General features: G+C 45.1%; 1 protein-coding gene and 1 pseudogene across 3 annotated transcripts in view; one reads left to right on the top strand and one right to left on the bottom strand.

Moving 5' to 3' along the window:
• Positions 1-17610, top strand: part of LOC146856679 (receptor-interacting serine/threonine-protein kinase 3-like) — a 1419725-nt gene that overhangs the window by 44393 nt on the left and 1357722 nt on the right. The gene's annotated exons all lie outside the window — the stretch shown is intronic.
• LOC146856685 (uncharacterized) overlaps positions 1-17610 on the bottom strand; it is a 65837-nt pseudogene that overhangs the window by 8810 nt on the left and 39417 nt on the right.

The following is a 17610-nucleotide window of genomic DNA, read 5'->3' as shown; positions in this document are numbered from 1 at the left end:
AGTGGATACTACCACCTTCCCTTTACTAAGAAGCTAATATTATTATTATGCTAATAGAAGGTCTCTTAGGCTTGAATAGGGGACCCCATACCTCAAAGATCAGCTTAGTGAAATCACATCACAGGAGCATCAGGAGTCTTCTCGCAGGAAGGCTCGTCTTCGGTCTGAATAATAAACATGATGTCTGTGATATTAAAAGCACCAACTTTCAGGTATTTGCAGCTGCGCGTGTGTTATGGCTAAATAGTGGGCCGATCAACCTAGAGTGGAAAACATGCATTGTGTAATAATCCAGACTGTTTGTCACACCATGTACAGACCAAGGTCGCTGCGCAGAGCTTGGGATGGTAACAACAGATTGCTCTTGTGTGAAGCAAGTCTCGAGTCAGCAGTTTATTTAAGAAATAATATGTAAACGCAGTGTCGTGTGCAAAAGCAAAAAGATGGCTTTCTAACATTTAACGTGGTTATGCTAACTTAACAATGTATGTACGTATTCAGAGAGAACTCACTACACGCCCCCTTGATCGAAGCACTATTTAGTAGGCAAGAAAAGAGAGAACGCAGAGTTCAGTTTCGACAGAGCAGAACAAGGCGTAACCAATCCAAAGGGTCAGAATGCGCTAAAGTCTGAAACGAAAAAAATGTTTTAAAAAAAAGGGGAACAGCGGTGTCCGTAAAAAAATGTAAGTAAAAAAAAAAACTCAAAACAACCATCAGGGAGAAAAAAGGAGAGAAAGAAAACGGAAATGCTGCGGCAGGTTGTTGTCCAGGAGCACAGGCGCAAAGGACGACAGTGCAGTCAATCCATGAATGTATAGGCAGCATATGTGGCAACTGCTTCCAACAAAAAATCATTTGCAGGGCCACTGAAAGTCTCAGCCATCCAATCCATCAACGAAAAGGAACATACATGTTCTTCAATCATCGGAGCCTCCAGCACGATCAGAGGGCACCCGGAATGTTCCTCCAAATAGCTCATAGCCAAGAAGTTGTAGGCAGCTGTAGAGATGTCCCAATTACCCAGGATCCCATGTGCTGCGCCACAGGCCATAATCCGGACACCAGAACAGGCCAACTCGTGAGACACTAAGGGCCTCATCAGTCGATCGAAATCCGGCACCGGAGACACCAGGTTGGTCAAGCACAAATCCAAAGGCCATTCAAAGGGACAATCCAGGCAGTGAAGCACAGGTTGCACGCAGGTGAAATAGCAATACCTGAAGGACAATCCATATGCCAGGCTTAAGGTCGCCAATGGCAGAGTTCCATAAAAGTCAAGCATCCTATCCCGAAGAAGATGCAGGCGGGACAGGTGCTCGTGTGGCACAGAAGGAGCAGCCATTCCGGAGTATGAAAAGGAAAAGCAGCACACCTGCCACTAGCGCCAGAAGCAGGGGAACACCTCCAAAGATGCTCGAGAAAAGTGAATGAAAAAATGCCGGAATCACACCAAAAATAATTTGGAAAGAGGTCACGAGACCCGAGCCCACAAGTTTAAAAAAATGAGCCAGGCCGGTCGTGGACGAGGCATTGAAAATAGTTTGGATCAAAGAGCCGAAATGCAGGGGGAGGTCAGTATTCAGAAGCGCCTGTACCTCAGTGCGCGTATTAGCAACGTGAAGGACAAATGTTTCACAAGAGGAAGTCAAAGGCACCTCTTTTTGGGACAATAAGGCTCTTATTCTGCTCAACTTGTTGAACTCTGCTTTCAAGGTTGGAATCGAAGGCCAGATGGAAACATCCAGCCGCCCATGCGGGGGTGGAAAGAGAACATTATTGCAGCAGACAACTTTCTGCGAGACAGTTACTATGTACGGTATTCCCACTAACATCCCACAGCAAGCTTCATTATTCAAAATTAAATAACTACCGTTTGCAAGCAGCGTGAAAGAAGGCGTAATCACAGGCACCGGGACACCTCGCAGGACGCAGGCCAAATTCGGGGCTTGTACATTGCATGCGCCGTGTAATTGAATGTGCCTACATACCAAGGAATGGTCTGGTGTCGTGGTACATTCCTCTCCTTTCAAATAAACCTCTGTTCCGTCCCTAGTGCATCTATACGTAAAGGGGAGGGACCAAACCTCATGTATGAAAGCGGTGCCCAGCGGTTCATATCTACCCACAGCATAATGTTTCATACAAGATGTAAACTTAAAAAGTGCGAAAGGGAGAGTTATCAATCCGTGGACTAACCACGTAGCTGAATTGATCTCCGCTACAGAGAAAGGCAACGGTTCTAATTTTTCAATATGTAACAATGAATATGTAGCATCCTTCATGGACATAAATCGCTGCTTGTCAGTAAGGTTAAAGGGAAGGAATAACGACGTAGTGTTCAGATAGTCCCAAGGGACTCTCCCTGCCTTTAACGTCTGCAACGTCCATGCAAACTGCATAACGGAACGCAACTGGTTTTGACCATGATACAACACAGACATATCATCATGCACAATATCAACAACAGAAGAAACAATATTATCTAATGTATAAATCCTAGAAGAGAGAGTGCTAATGCTATTATCTATAACGGCTAAAACCTTCTCCATGTTTGCTTGGTCAATAGCTCGCAATCTGGAAGCCGCCTCAATCTGCGACAACTTCCAGACCTCGTTGTAAATAGCATACGCCCACCTTTTCGTTCTGCCACCCACAGGACCCTTAACAAAATCATTCAAATCTATTTTGTCATGTAATTGTGATAAATGAACTTTGACAGACGCCAAGGTGGAACGTCGCAGCCAAGATTGGCATAACTTGCCCACAGAGTATGTAGTTACAGTATGTGACGACTCAAACCGAGGGTCTACGCGTTCCTGAGTATACCCCGGTTTCAGTCCCAGAAAACGACGTTGACAGGTGTCTGAACTGCTTTGCCAAACTAACCAACCCTCACTATTAAATTTTGAAATATTAAAAGATGTATTTGAAACTAAGGATTGCAAAGCAGTAAGGGATAGATCTGTGTGGTTATCCCAATTGGGATAAGCGCCCAGATCCGGCACAGAAGGCGACTTTAATTGTTTAGAAGTAGCCAATCCAAAACAGGTGGTTTGGAAGATGGATGAATTTAAAAATAAAATATGATTTGGTATAAGACAGGCACGATGCAAAGCCTCTGTACCCTGTACCTGCCACTGCTTGGAACCCCAAACCGACTTTAGATCAATAGTAGCCTTCCATACATCATAACCTTTGATTGACAACTCGTCCATAAAGGACTTGGAATAAAGTAGCTTTGTGTGTGTCAGTCTAACCTTTGCGGCAGACTCAGGCAGCACCTTAAAATAAAACGCTGCCGGGTTGGAAACACTGAAATCGGTAAAATAAGAATACTTGTTAACTAGGGTGTGTGAACTTCCGAATTCGGGAGTAGGACAGTGTTCCCATTGGGTAAAATTTACAAAATTTCTAAATGTATTTGCTTTATGCAGGAAGTGATTGCCATAATGTTGAAAACAATACTGTTCCGCATAATTAGCCGCATTTTCGTATAAATCTTCAGCATCAAAAGCGGCATAATATTTCAAATCAGAAAACAGTGATTCAATGGCGTGCACATCCCAATCATCAGAACGTATGTTCTGCCTAACCACATCACCCATAGAAACACGAAATACATTAGGTACATTAATGACCTCTGTAGGCCCATGAATTTGGAATTTAACAGCATCCCATGCGATTCCATCCAAGACGGGCCAGAAGTAATATTCACAAAAGTCTGGTCCCTCTTCATGACGTGGGACGAGGAGTGGGGGGCCAAAGTTCCATTGATAAGTCTAATTGTCGATCTCTCACTCAGATAGTGGCCATCCACAAGACGGAAAAAAACTATTACGAATCCAATGGACATAAACAAAAAAACACTGAAAAGCAACAGCCAAATGTATGTCCAAGGGGCAATCAAAAAATGTCTCTTAAACCAGCTGAAAAAAACAGCAATGTTCGATGGGGGGCTTGAGGGCAATGAGTTAGTGTCAAAGGAGAAACGGGACTGGCCAAGTGCTGTAGATTGTAAAACAGGCGAGGGACCACGTGTAGGATAAGCATACTCAGTCTCTTCGGGCAAACCACCAGCCGATGGTATCAACAAGGGATCAGTAACCGATTGCATCTCGATGGCAACATCAGGCAAGGTGTTAGAAGCAAGAGTCAACATTGAATTTCTTTGCATCGTCTGGCATGAAACTGCAGGAGTCATACTAAGAAGTATCGGCCACTCGCTGAAGTTTGACATTGTCAATAGAGATGTACCTGTTTTCTTTGCGACCAGGAAGTGGAGGTAAAATGTCTGTTCTTGTACCCTGCACTCCGAGCACTGGAACTGGTGCACGATAAGAGGGGCCGAACTCCTTCTTGTTTTCCACCTTCTCACGGACCAGGTCTCCAACTCGGGGTAGCCAGCCGACTACCGGAACCTGAACTTCAGCTTCAGATGTGGAGGGCAAGTGTTCCTTCGATAGAGTGTCTCTGGCTTCTTGTAGAGTCTGTAAAACAGCACAGTGATCATCTACGTCAAAGGGTGCGGTCGACGCCGCCATGTCTAGACCATCAAGGTCTGGTACAAACATTCTGATTCCGAAGAGCATCATGTACGGGGTCCGCCCACCCAGAGACCTTCTAGGGAGATTATTAAGTGCACGTTGGACGTTATACAAATGGGCTAGCCAGTTCCGGCCTGTGCCTAAAACACGGGCTGTCAATGATTGCTTTAAGTCACGGTTCATTCGCTCCACCACACTATTACCCTCAGGTCGGTAGGGGGACGAAAATTTGACTAGGACCCCCAAATTTCTCATAGCCTCCTTGTAAGCCTTAGAGGCGAACGCAGGGCCCTGATCAGAATGGAAGGTACCACACGCAAAAGTTCCCACAAAGACACGCAAATCCCTGATGACAGTCCGCGAGTCAGCACTCCTTTGTGGCCATACCCATAGAAAACGTGTGCACGAATCCACTGCAACCAAGATGTACTTGTACGCAGTATCAGAGGAAAAAGGACCGCAGTGATCTAAATAAACACAACCAAATGGCTTATTGGAGATGTACAGCTGTGTCTGTGGTGGGCGCGCAACAGTAGAAGGTTTAATCTGTTGGCAAATGTCACAATCAAGAACATAAGCGCGCGCTTGTTTATATAAACCAAACCACCAGTAACGTTGTTGTAGCAGAGATATTGTAGCTGACACACCGGCGTGGGCAGACGCCAACCCCTCATGTGCAGCCAAGATCAGTGCTGGCCTGCAGTCCGCGTTGGGAATAATTCTGTCACCAACGTCGTTAATCCTCACTAATGGGACATTATCAGGACTTAAATGGTAAATGTAACGAGAAGGAAAACCCTTCGGGTAATCGCCTCCCTTTTCTGTAGCAGCAATAGCTGCCAAGATGTCATCATCAATCTTACTTTTTGATCTGGTAACTGCTGCCACTAAGTATGTAGCCACTGCTGTTTTTGCTGCCTCGTCAGCCAAGCTGTTGCCGACAGCATGGACACCAAGTCGCTGGTGACCAAGAGTGTGAATAACATTCACGAGAGGGAGACGGTCTTTAAAGTCTGCCACTCGAACCCAAAGCGTTTTATGCTTAATTGTGCCTCCTTTCGTGTCTCGATAGTCATTCTGAGACCAGAAGTGTAAATTGTCATTGTAGGACTGGACACAGTAGAAGGAATCACTCACTATAAGAGTAGTGACCCGGGGATCAGCAAACTCCAGTGCAAGCACTAGAGCCCGAAGCTCCGCCAATTGCGCGGTACAATCGCCCAATGACTGCGTATGCACTGCATCAGATTGGAATTCACCATTCATGAAAGTACCCACGACAATTGCGCAAGCCGCTGAATAAGCGTGCTTTGATCCAATTGCGGGCTGCGCAGACCCGTCAGTGTATATGACACAATGGTATTCTTCGAGCGGGCGCAAAGACAGAGGAGCCGGATGAACGAATTCATACTGCAAGAACTCTTGAGTCTGTAATGAGGCATCAAAGATGTAGGTGACGTCTGGCGACGTCAGTGTTGTGGCCCATTGTATCCACCGAGGATGCAAAGCTTTAGAATTTGGTACACTTGCCTTTGTCACTGCTTCTAAGGCAGGATAGGGTGTTACAACCAGAATCTGTTTCCCATGTGACAGTGCGCGTTCTTTAAGGATCGCCATCTGTACAGCAGTCAGAACTTTTTCGACCGCGGAAAAACGTAATTCAGCAGAGGTGTACAAGTGGGATTTGTACGCAATGGGGACTGTATCGCCCTCATTAAACGTCAAATACGTGAAACCCACGGCGCCTGGCACTATTCTTATTACCAGGTTAGTGCGGTTATCACGTGTCAGCAAATATTGTGAAGCAAGAAGGTCAGCCTGTAAAGACTGTAAAATTTTAGAATGTTCCAGCTGCCAGCTAGACTTCGAAAATGTGGGTTGTACCAAGGCGTAAAGCGGCTTGATACGCTGGGCATAATCAGGAATGTACGTACGGCCGAAATTCAGAAAGCCCAGCAGAGATTGTAATTTCTTTAGTGTCGTTGGCGCACTCAAGCATGCACACTTCTCCAGAAAGTGGGGAGCTAACCCCTTTCCTTCATTATTGAGCTCGTAGCCCAAAAACAACACTGTATATTCCGCGATGTGAGACTTCGCAAAATTGAATTTGTAGCCATAGTCAGCAAAACTCACTACAATATTGTCGACTCGAGACAGATGCGGCAACAGCTCATCATCCGTGAGGTAGATATCGTCAACATAGGAGTATGCCTCGGGGTCTATTCTTTCTAAGAGAGAAACCACGCGAGCGGAAAAGACGCCAGGGCTATTTTTGTAGCCCATGGCTAATCTCGTAAACTGTTTTTGTTTTCCGCCCGAAGTAAACGCTGTCCACTGGCTACTCAGTGTGGACAGGTTATGGCTAAAGAAGCCATTGGAAATGTCAAGTGTCGTTTTTAACCTCTTACGCACGAGACTGTCGACTAGAGCCGAGCTATGTGTATTCTGTACCGCGCAGGTCCGGCAATGGGAGTTTAGGTGCCGGTAATCCAAAACTAAACGGTACGAGCCGTCAGGCTTAGTTACAGTGAATAAAGGGTTATTCATAGGGGACACACAAGTTTCAATAACACCCTGATATTCCAATTGTTCAAGGATCGCCGCGACGTGGGGTCGAGCTTCACGACGCATGGGATACTGGGGCTGAGGCTGGGGCATAGACCGTAATGGAATCTCATGGCAGGGGGACAACCGGTCCCAACCCACTTGAGTACGATATACCGCTGGCGCAAGCGCCAGCGCCCACTCACCAGCGTACATTTCAGCTTGGTCCTTAGGCACCTTGTGCGCAAAGGACGGGAGGATTTTCTCCTCCCCTCTAGGAGCTTCCAAAATGAAGGCTGGGGGCCAATCTGCCTCCGCTAGGAGGATATCATAGGTGGTGGTCAGATTATCCCAAAAAATCCCTTTTATAGTACGTTGTATGCCACCCTCTATTAATAAGACTATTTCATAAAGTCTATCAGGGGGAGCCACTCTGGTGTCAGCTGTTTCAACAGTAACCAATACATCAGTTGCTGTCGCCGCCAGAAATGGACGCAGAGCTTGACGGACTATGGTAATTTCCGCCGCGCTGTCCAGTAGCGTCAGCGCCCATGTCCGGTTCTGAAGCTGTGTCCGCACTATCTGAGGCATATTTTGCCGTCAGAGCCGCCACTTTCTTCTTCTGAAACGGGGGTCTTTGTCGAGCAAACTCGTCCTGCTTGCCTTTACCCTCAGTCTGTCGGGGTTGGTCACGCTGTTGTGGAGCACCCCGACCTTTGCCACCGCCTCCGCCACCGGACTGTGTAGCCGATGTTTCCTGTGAAGAACGAGGAGAACGCGGTTCAGAAACCTGAAATCTATCAGGAGACTTAATAGTAGCACGATCGCGCAGATCATAAGTGCGTTCACTACTTGACTGTACGGGAGAGGCAGGCCGAGAGCCCTGTTTCTGCTGCTGCTTTCCCTGTTGTTTAGTCCGCCAATTTTGTTTTGGAAAAGTTGGCCGACCATCCTTACCAGAAGTTTCTGCCTTACCCTGCTGCCTAGAATCGGGATTTTTGATCACAGGCTTAACTCCTAAAGAGCTACGACCCAGATCACGATATGCTTCTGAAATTATTTTTGCAAATTCCTGCGGCTTGTCCTCTTCAGCAACTTTCTTCAGTTCATTACGAACCTGAAAGTGCAACGCATCACCCTTAAGGTTTCCCATTATCATGGTAGCCACCAGGCCAAAATCTCCGAGGAGCCGCATCCCCAATTCTATCGCAGACTCCGCTCCATGGTCCTCTTGAACCTGTTTAATAATGGAGGGCAGCTGTAACATCGACGGAGTGCCAAAGCACTGCGCGTACGTCGCAGCAAAAATCTTACCCCAGGATACACAATCATCCATATGGGGAACTAAGTCTTTAGGCAAACTAATGGTGAGGATCCTGTGTTTTTCCACAGGAGTTGTATGCGGATAAACCGCCTCTATTTGGTCAAATTTTTCAGCAAGCCAAAAAGGATAATCATCCCTTGTGAGGGGGCGCTTGCCCATAACAGAATTAACCATAACAGGACTAATGACCACCGCGTGACGATCACTAGGTTGTCCCGCACTAACAGGCGCCCCCGCCTGTACAGTGCGCGACACATACTGCACCAACGCCCTATATACTGATATAAGGGCAGTGTGTAGTACACGCAATTCAGCCACCGTCACCGTGAGGTAACGGGGATGAGGCGTAAATCCGGCTAGTACCGGCCAAGTGGCCCCCGCAATTGATAAAGGGCCCATTCTCGGCGGTATAACCACATGGGGGAGGGCGCCATTAAACCAAATCTGATGTTGCCAAGCAGATATTGGTATCTCCTGTGTCCTATACGGCGCATAGTTAGCAGGCACGGCAGTAGCAGTGTAAGAATGAAAGGTATCGTCATCCCCACTGACTGCCGGAATCGTCACCCAAGAATAGAATAACTCAAACGGGTGAGCCGCATCGGCTCCCACCACAAAGATGACGTCCATGCCCGTGTCCGGCACTCCATACTGCGTCAAATGACGTTTCAGTGCCGCGCGGCTATGCGCCGCAATGTCTACTGCCATAAGGACAAGCTATACTTCAAGTATTCAGTAGCACAAGGGTTCAATAACCTTTTTAATGATCAAGCTTGAAGGAACCTATATCAATAGAACTAGGTAGGTTTAAATCCGTCAGACTTGTTATCCGGAAACAAGAATGAGGGTGCTGTGGACTAAATGTAAGCACTACTAAGGCGTTTCAACTCATAGACCAAACGTTAGGTGCGCCATGTTGCAGGGATTCTGCTTATACACAGAACTATGCTTAGAACCCCAGGACCTCAGTGAATTGTGGTGTACCAGAAACTCACCTCAGAACCCAGAACCCAGTATCCGGCTAGCATAAGTGTCCCATTCGTTATCCAAGATTTAGCTCAGAGATCCCAATGAATAGACAACCCAGAACAAGCTACTTAGTGTACTCGCAGGAATGGTGGGAATCGGAAATACCTGTTCGTATATTATTCTCACATCAGTCCACAACAATAATCAACAGAGACACGTTGTAAATAAAAGGGGTTTATTTTTATAGACCACGTGTCCTAAGATGCAGTACTTTGGCTAATACAAGCAGACAAATGATTAATATCAAAACCAGCAACATAGTTACAATACCATAGAATATAAAAGGGGTGATCATATTATAATGACAGTGGATACTACCACCTTCCCTTTACTAAGAAGCTAATATTATTATTATGCTAATAGAAGGTCTCTTAGGCTTGAATAGGGGACCCCATACCTCAAAGATCAGCTTAGTGAAATCACATCACAGGAGCATCAGGAGTCTTCTCGCAGGAAGGCTCGTCTTCGGTCTGAATAATAAACATGATGTCTGTGATATTAAAAGCACCAACTTTCAGGTATTTGCAGCTGCGCGTGTGTTATGGCTAAATAGTGGGCCGATCAACCTAGAGTGGAAAACATGCATTGTGTAATAATCCAGACTGTTTGTCACACCATGTACAGACCAAGGTCGCTGCGCAGAGCTTGGGATGGTAACAACAGATTGCTCTTGTGTGAAGCAAGTCTCGAGTCAGCAGTTTATTTAAGAAATAATATGTAAACGCAGTGTCGTGTGCAAAAGCAAAAAGATGGCTTTCTAACATTTAACGTGGTTATGCTAACTTAACAATGTATGTACGTATTCAGAGAGAACTCACTACAATAGGTCTCGCATTTGCGAGATTTTGAGCTATTGGCATTGAAAATAAGAATGCCTTTTATTTATGTTTTGGTTTTTAAAACAGAAATAAAAGGCTTTGGGCCATTTGTATCCAGCCTTTTTCCCATTTGCAAATGGGCAAATTCTCAGAATTGGCCCGTTTGCGAATTGGAAAAAGCCTTTTGGGAAGTATCGTCCCAAAAGGCCATCGCAAAATAGAGAATTGCAAAATTTGCGATTCTCTATTTTGCAAATGCAATTAAAGAATTGCAAATTGCGATTCCTTAAAAATTGCGATTCCTTAAATGCAATTCTGGAAGCACCAGAAATTTGCTATTTGGCTTTAAGGAATTGCAAATTCCCACCAACTTCAAGTTGGTGGTAATTTGCGATTTTCTTTAAAAAAGCACTTTTTTTATTTTTTAAAAGTGCCCTATGTCGCACATACATGCCCTTAGGGCATGTATGTGCGCAGAATGTGCACACATGCATATTTCAGGGGTGCAACAGGGTGTCCTTTTGGCACCCTTGCAACTCTGAAATTGCATTCTCAATTTGCAATTCTCTAATTGGTAATCGCAAATTGAGAATGTCTTCCCATTCATTCCTATCGGCCTCCTAGAATGGGAAGGTATTCCTTATTTGCGAATCTCAATTTGCGATTCGCAAATAAGGAATATCCTACATACATTGCATTTTACGATTCTCTAATTGTGATTGGCTAAAAATTGCAATTTGAGAATCGCAAAACTCTTTTTTTTGATATATATGACCCTTTGTCATTTACAATACCAATAGTTTAAACTCTCATGGTAAAATAAATTAAATAATTTGCTAGAGTTTAAGATATTGGCATTGTAAATTACAATGCCTTTTATTTATGCTTTAAAACAAACATTTAAATAAAACACATTGTCATATAAAATGCCAATAGCTGAAACTCTTGCAAATGCGAGACATATTGCATTGCAAAGGACCCACTTGTCCCCAGGTATAAGTACTTACATTTGGCAACAATACTAAGAGCAGATTGCAGATCAGGCCCAGTGGTGACATAAGCCGGTGATGCTTGCACACCCTTACCTGATTCACAGGCTCCCTTCTGCGTCTGGAGGATGGCGGGCAGCCCATGTTGCAGCGCCTTGCGGGTCACCACCTTCAGTTGGCACACATTGTCATAGGTCCTTCCATCGCTGCCACACACCTTGGACGTCCGCTTGCACTGGCACACGCCCTTGGCCATGCGCTTCCCTGCCAGGTGCTTGCACTCGAGACTGTCCTCTTTGCGGCCACAGGCCTCCCCGTCACCTGCGGAGCAGACGAGACAGCAGTTGCAGCGGTCGGGCACCTGGAGACATCACTTCGCGAGGAGCACTTGCTGAGGCCTATAGAGTCTGCCGCACACTGCCCTGTGATCGCAGCCACAAATAGGCACACTAACATGTTGGCATGTGCTGATTTCTGCATCGCCATTTTTTTTAAAACAAAATAAATAAATAGAAAAGTTACGAAAATGATGAAAGCTGTGCAGTTCGGTCCAACTAATAACCCTCTATTGTGCAGTTTAGTCAAACTAGTAATCCTAGAGATCCAAAGGTCAACTTTTCAAATAAAACCAGAAGTGGAGTTTTCCTTCCTTCATGCAAGCGGCAAGTTCTCCGATTTGCAATAAATATGCACGACTCTTCAAAGACTTTTCTGTACTAGTTAGCTGACGTGTTGATTGAGAGCAATCCGCTGGGCTCGTCTGGCTGCAGTTTGGGGGCCAGAGCTCCAGGCACAACTAGCCCGTCCCCTGCCCATGTGATGGACGTTCTAAACAAAGTACTTTGCACTTTCTCCTTATATGTGATTTGTTCCGGAACCTCCGTATTGTTTTTCTTAAACCTCTGTTTACAAAATATTGCACTTTAACTACAAAAGCTGCTATGAGTTTATTGTTTACAATGCGAGAACCTGATATTTGTTTTTATGCAGCGACATATATTTTGAGATCAATTCAGGCAAGGAAAAGTATGCTGTTTTAAAATTGTATTTATAGCTGTAATCAAATAATGTAATGATTTGCACTGGTCTTTTTAAACAATGTTTCCTTTTTAAATGTGCTTTTATGGTTGTTTTATACTTACCGAATAAAGCTTATTGAATTGAATTGACCAGGAATAGTTTTAACTTGGCTGTAGATAAAAAGGCGGCATGACGCGGTCAACGCTGGCGGTGTCATGGCGTTTTTTCCCCTTTACTCCAAGCCAGGTTACACAGCAACCAGGGCTGCTGTGCAACATGCCTAACAAAATATTGACAAAGCCAATTGATCTCGCATAGGCAAAACCGATTAGCTTTGCCAGTGCTTATGCTATGATTCTTCTGGAGTCTTCACCTGGAGTATACTTGGTTCTTTTGTACTTCGTGATGTCACAAGACTTTGGTGCCTTACTGATATTCTTTAATTCAATTTTTATCTTTAAGCAAGAGCTAAAAGATTGCCCAGGAGGATTTTTTCACTTGTGGGCTTTTCGTCATTCAACTGTGACCCTCTTAAAGAAACACTTGACACCTTTCACATATCCTGGTCTGTGGAGGTTGGCACATTGTTTACTGTAAGGATTTGTTTCTCTAGAAAACAATTGAACAGACATTGAACAGGTTTGTAACATATATCAAAGGCATGTGTTCTTTCGGGTGAGAATCTAAGCAAAGGTTCATATATTTGGGATTTAAATATTTTCTCTTGCTATATTGATCTCGACCGTCACCAGCATATTTTGTAATTAAATGTTTCTCCACGTTCTACAGACATTAAACATCTTGGTGCTGTTTCCCTGCAGACAGTTTTAGCTGTCTGTTGCAGACTGCATTGCAACCAATATTTCAATATATAATTATCGCGAGCTTTGATTCTCTCCATTGCTCATGATTGGATGGTTTTGTTGTTTACCTCAATTCATGCTCACGATGCAATGGATTTCCTCACTTTTTTTGTGCTTGTCTCACTCGTGGAGCATTTATGTATCACCCTGTTTTTTAATAAGTTCAATGTATTCCTACGGTAGTGGAGTTAGTGAATTACTTTCCTTTTTTCTGTACCTTAGTATTCCATGAGAATGTATGCCTTGAACCTTTCTCTTTATCTCGCTGTTTTTAGAGCATTACTTAAGCGTGCGCTCTTATGGTCTTTCTCTCTTCACACCCACCTCTCTTTCTCTCTCTCTCCTGACCTCTGCCATTCTCTGTTCCCCTCCATCTTTTCCCCACTGCTATTGTCTAAGTAGACCTCCTTGTCCACTCGCCTCCCTCTACACTAAGCACTGTTGTGGCTTGATCGCTCTTGTAGGACGCTGGCTCTTTATATATTATACCAAAGTAAGGTATAGTGTGCACAGAGTTCAGGGAGCCCCCAGTCGTATAGCAGAGGCTAAATTAGAGTGTGGGCGAGCAGTTAGGCTTATCTAGAGGGTGTTTTAAGCATTTATTGTATTCACTCAGTCAAGGACTGATTACACACACTCGGAGACAAAATCCGGACCAGTTGGGTAAGTATAAAAACAGTGCACTTATGTTTTATTTCAAGACCATGGGGAGCAAAAAAATGATGGCTTTAGACACATACCTCTATACTGGGGTGAATATATAACATTGTTCTGCGTTCTGTCCATCAAGTGTTCTTTTTGCATTTGTCACCCCGAGTTGGACGGGTATGCCCAGACGTGGGTACCGGGCTCTCCATGCCACTGGAGTCTAGCTGTCCTGGCTGATGAGGGGTGAAACCCAAAAACCGGTCCTAGGATGTTTGTTTCCAGTCCAGGGAGGACCTGGCCTGGTAGTTCAGGCTAGACTGTTCCCATTAGGCACACGTTCAAGACTGATTTGCATATGGCTTGGTTCAAATGGCATGGGGAGCACACATAAGATGGATTTAGGCCCAGATCTCTGTACTGGGGTAAATGTATGACATTGTTCTGCATTCTGTCCATCAATTGTTCTTTTTGCTCATTTCTAGAACCAAGCAGGGCTTGGTACAGGTAGGTAAAATGTACGTTCAATTGTAAGCCTTTACACAGAAATGCAATTGGGAATGGATTCACATTTGTTACAGGTTTGTATTCGTTCAAACAGTAGTTTAAATCACAGTGATTACTTTTGGAATACTTTTTGATAACTCCTTCATGTTCTAATACTCCAAGCATAAGCATTAGAAATTCTTGTGCATCTTGTTGTATATTGATAGTAAATGTCAATAAACCAGTACATATATCCAAAAGATGCTGAATGCCAGAAGCGGTATGGACTTTACTTCTGTCAGTTACCAACTGTTGAAATCCATGATGTAGTAAAGAACAGAATCTTTTTCCATGATTTATCATGATTTCGTGGTGATGCTCTTGTCGATAAAACACAACATTCAGAATCACATTAGCATAACAGTTGATACCTGAACTATTTTCCAACTGGTATCCTACAATGTCATCAACAGTTTGCATTTTCTTTTTCTTTGCACCTTTAAGTTTTTCTTCATTTATTTTCCTTTTTTCAACCTCAGTTGAATGTTTGACATGTTTCCGTTTTGGACACACTACACATTTCTCATATATGGAATTTAACCTAAATCAGTTGTTTAAAGTTTTCTTAAACGATTATTCTCTCTTACACAATTTGCATCAGCACTAACCTTTTTAGGTCTCGCCTAGCGATCCAGCTCCATGCGCTGCTCTTGTAGGCGAGATCTATTGTTGCCGACTTTCTTTGCGATACGGGACAGGAGATGTGCACGTGTATGGTGCGAGCAGGAGTTGTAATAACGCCGCAAGCCGTACGTGTGCATATCGACTGTCCGTGCCGAAGCTTAACAGACAGGAGATGTGCACGCATATAGGTCGCGGCGTTATCACAACTCCTGCTCGCACCATACGCGTGCACATCTCCTGTCCAGGCGCGGCCTCCTTACCACATCCAGCATGCCTCACCCCACTCACCGGCTCTTGTGGGGACTCTACGCTGCTCCCCAGCTGGTCTTGCGTCTTCAACCGGTCACTGCTGCAACACGTGGGGCTCCGTCTTGCTCACAGGAGCCCCGCCTGAAATCCTGCTTTGGCCGCACCATGCCGCATTCACAAAGGCGGGTTGGGCTCCCGCCAGACTTCCTCTGTTTTTTATTTTGCTTTGGGCGCTTTGGCGGCCCCCTCCCTGGTCCGCACGAGCCGCGCAGCACTTATTCAAAGTACGGCGAAGTCCGCAGGCACCGCCACTGGGCACGAGCCGCAGGCCACGCCAATGTGCATGCTCCCGGCGTGCCTACAACGCACATGGCACTCTTTCACGTTTCCTTGTCATTCCAGCCACTGTAAAACAATGCGAGCAGCATAGCAAAGTCTGGAGGCTGCAAACGGAGATGGCTGAGCCGCACCGGGTGCCCTTCGTCAGTCTTCCTGCCACCCAGGTGGTTATTGTGGACGATGAGGTGAAGGGACAGTCCGGACAAGTGCTAGAAAAGCAGCGTCAGCTCTTCGTGACGTGTGCTGCGCCCTTGCTGGGACACAAGGTGGATTAAAGATGTCCGGGTCCGCTGCAGCAGCTCGAGGCACCCCAGCGCCAGCTCGACATAGGCTTGACGACACTGCCAGCAAAGGAGTCAGACACGCTTCACAATGAGCAACATTTTGCACATGTACGCGAGCATAAGGAGCAAGCACGGTTAACTGAAGTTCTAGGTAAGGAGCAGATGGATAGTCACCTTGTCTGGCATCACATGGTTTAGCATGGCTCTATTATGTATTTAATTATTGTGAACATTCTGGCTGTCCGTAGTTTAACAGCAAGGGGCTCGAATTTCATAATAACGGATGGTCTCGGGCGTTACTGTTGGTGTAGAGTCAGTGTACCGAGGACATCTGCTTAATTTCCTTATTTGCTTATTTTATTTTGCTTCATATTTCACGCTGACATTTGATGCAATATTTAAAACTCTTGCATCTGAACATATTCTGCTTAACATAATAAAGGTTAAATCCATGATTGTTGTTTGAGATAATATTCCTTGACGTCTGGAGAAGTTTGGAAATCGCTTTTGGTGCGTGTTCTGTCGTTAGTTTAATATTTTTTTGTTCTGTTCATGCATATGTAGTAGTGTCGTTTTACCAACAGCTGCCTACTTAAAGCACATTTTAGCAGGATATGTCCCCACCAATCACCTTCCACTCCTCGGGGCCTAGGGACCTGCGAGGCTACAGGCAGCATCTGCGATGTGCTTTAATGGAACGTTTATCTCCTTAAAAATGATTTACAAAATCCTCCTGATCCACACACGAGCAGCGCATGAACATACATTTGTGGCTATTGTTTCCCTCGGCACAGGCAGGCACTCTCTTTATCAGACCAAGCAGTGGGTGGGCAGATAGTTAATAAGTCCAGAATGGGAGTGTTTCCCTACTTGGCAACGGATGAGCATGGTTGGGTGTTCTCACTACTCGGTGCTCTTGCAATTTCTGCGCTAATACTAATTAATTCTAAATGTCGTTTCCACTCGCTGCCTCAGCAAAGAGGCCACCAATTAAATGAGCAGAGTGTGAACTTGCAGTGAGCAGGACCAGTGTACGTTCCATTCCGCTTGGGGGTGGATACTCTAATTTTGACAGATTCATAACTTTCACAAACGGGACAGACAGACGCCTATTAAAAACACAAGCAGTACACCGAAACAATGTATTGCTTGATGCATAGACCCTCAAGCAATCAGGTCAATAGCAAATCTCGCCCAGTGCTCTCTGGGCGCTATACACCTGAAAGGCCATTACCAGTTACGGTAACACAATTCCGAGGGCCTTGCACAGATGTTGAGCGAGTGCTCAGCTGCCCATATACCACGAGTGAAACTTGGAGCCACTGTCTTTTTTTTTTTTTTTTTTTAAAGCCGAAAGCAGTTTGCATTCTGGAATTCGTAGTTCCACTTTTACACAGCGTGGTCCAGACATGCGATGCCGCCCTTGCCTCCTTTTTCGTATCCACAAGCGCTATGGGAGTCTGTGAGTAGCAGTTTGGACTGTGTTGATGCATATTTAGAAAGCCTGTTGCCCCCTGACTTTGCTGCTGTAGGTGAGCACTCCCGAGCCCATTTAACCCATTATCTGCTGTATTCCAGCAACTGAAAGCTACAGATGACCTGTGAGGCAAAGAGACCACAGAGCGGAAACCGATTATATTGATGAACGCACCTCACTTTTATTTGAAGAAGTGCTTTTCCTGCCCTTGTTAAATCCTGCTGCAGACCAGTTTGGCTGTTCTCCTTTAAGTGTCCTTCTTAGAGCTGCCCCCCGACACACACACACAGACTTTGTGTAAATCATGCCTCA

The sequence above is a fragment of the Triturus cristatus genome, chromosome 3_2 (assembly GCF_964204655.1).
Source record: "Triturus cristatus chromosome 3_2, aTriCri1.1, whole genome shotgun sequence".
NCBI lineage: Eukaryota > Metazoa > Chordata > Amphibia > Caudata > Salamandridae > Triturus > Triturus cristatus.
The sequence above is the reverse complement of the archived record's forward strand: the minus strand, read 5'-3'. Positions and strand labels throughout refer to the sequence as shown.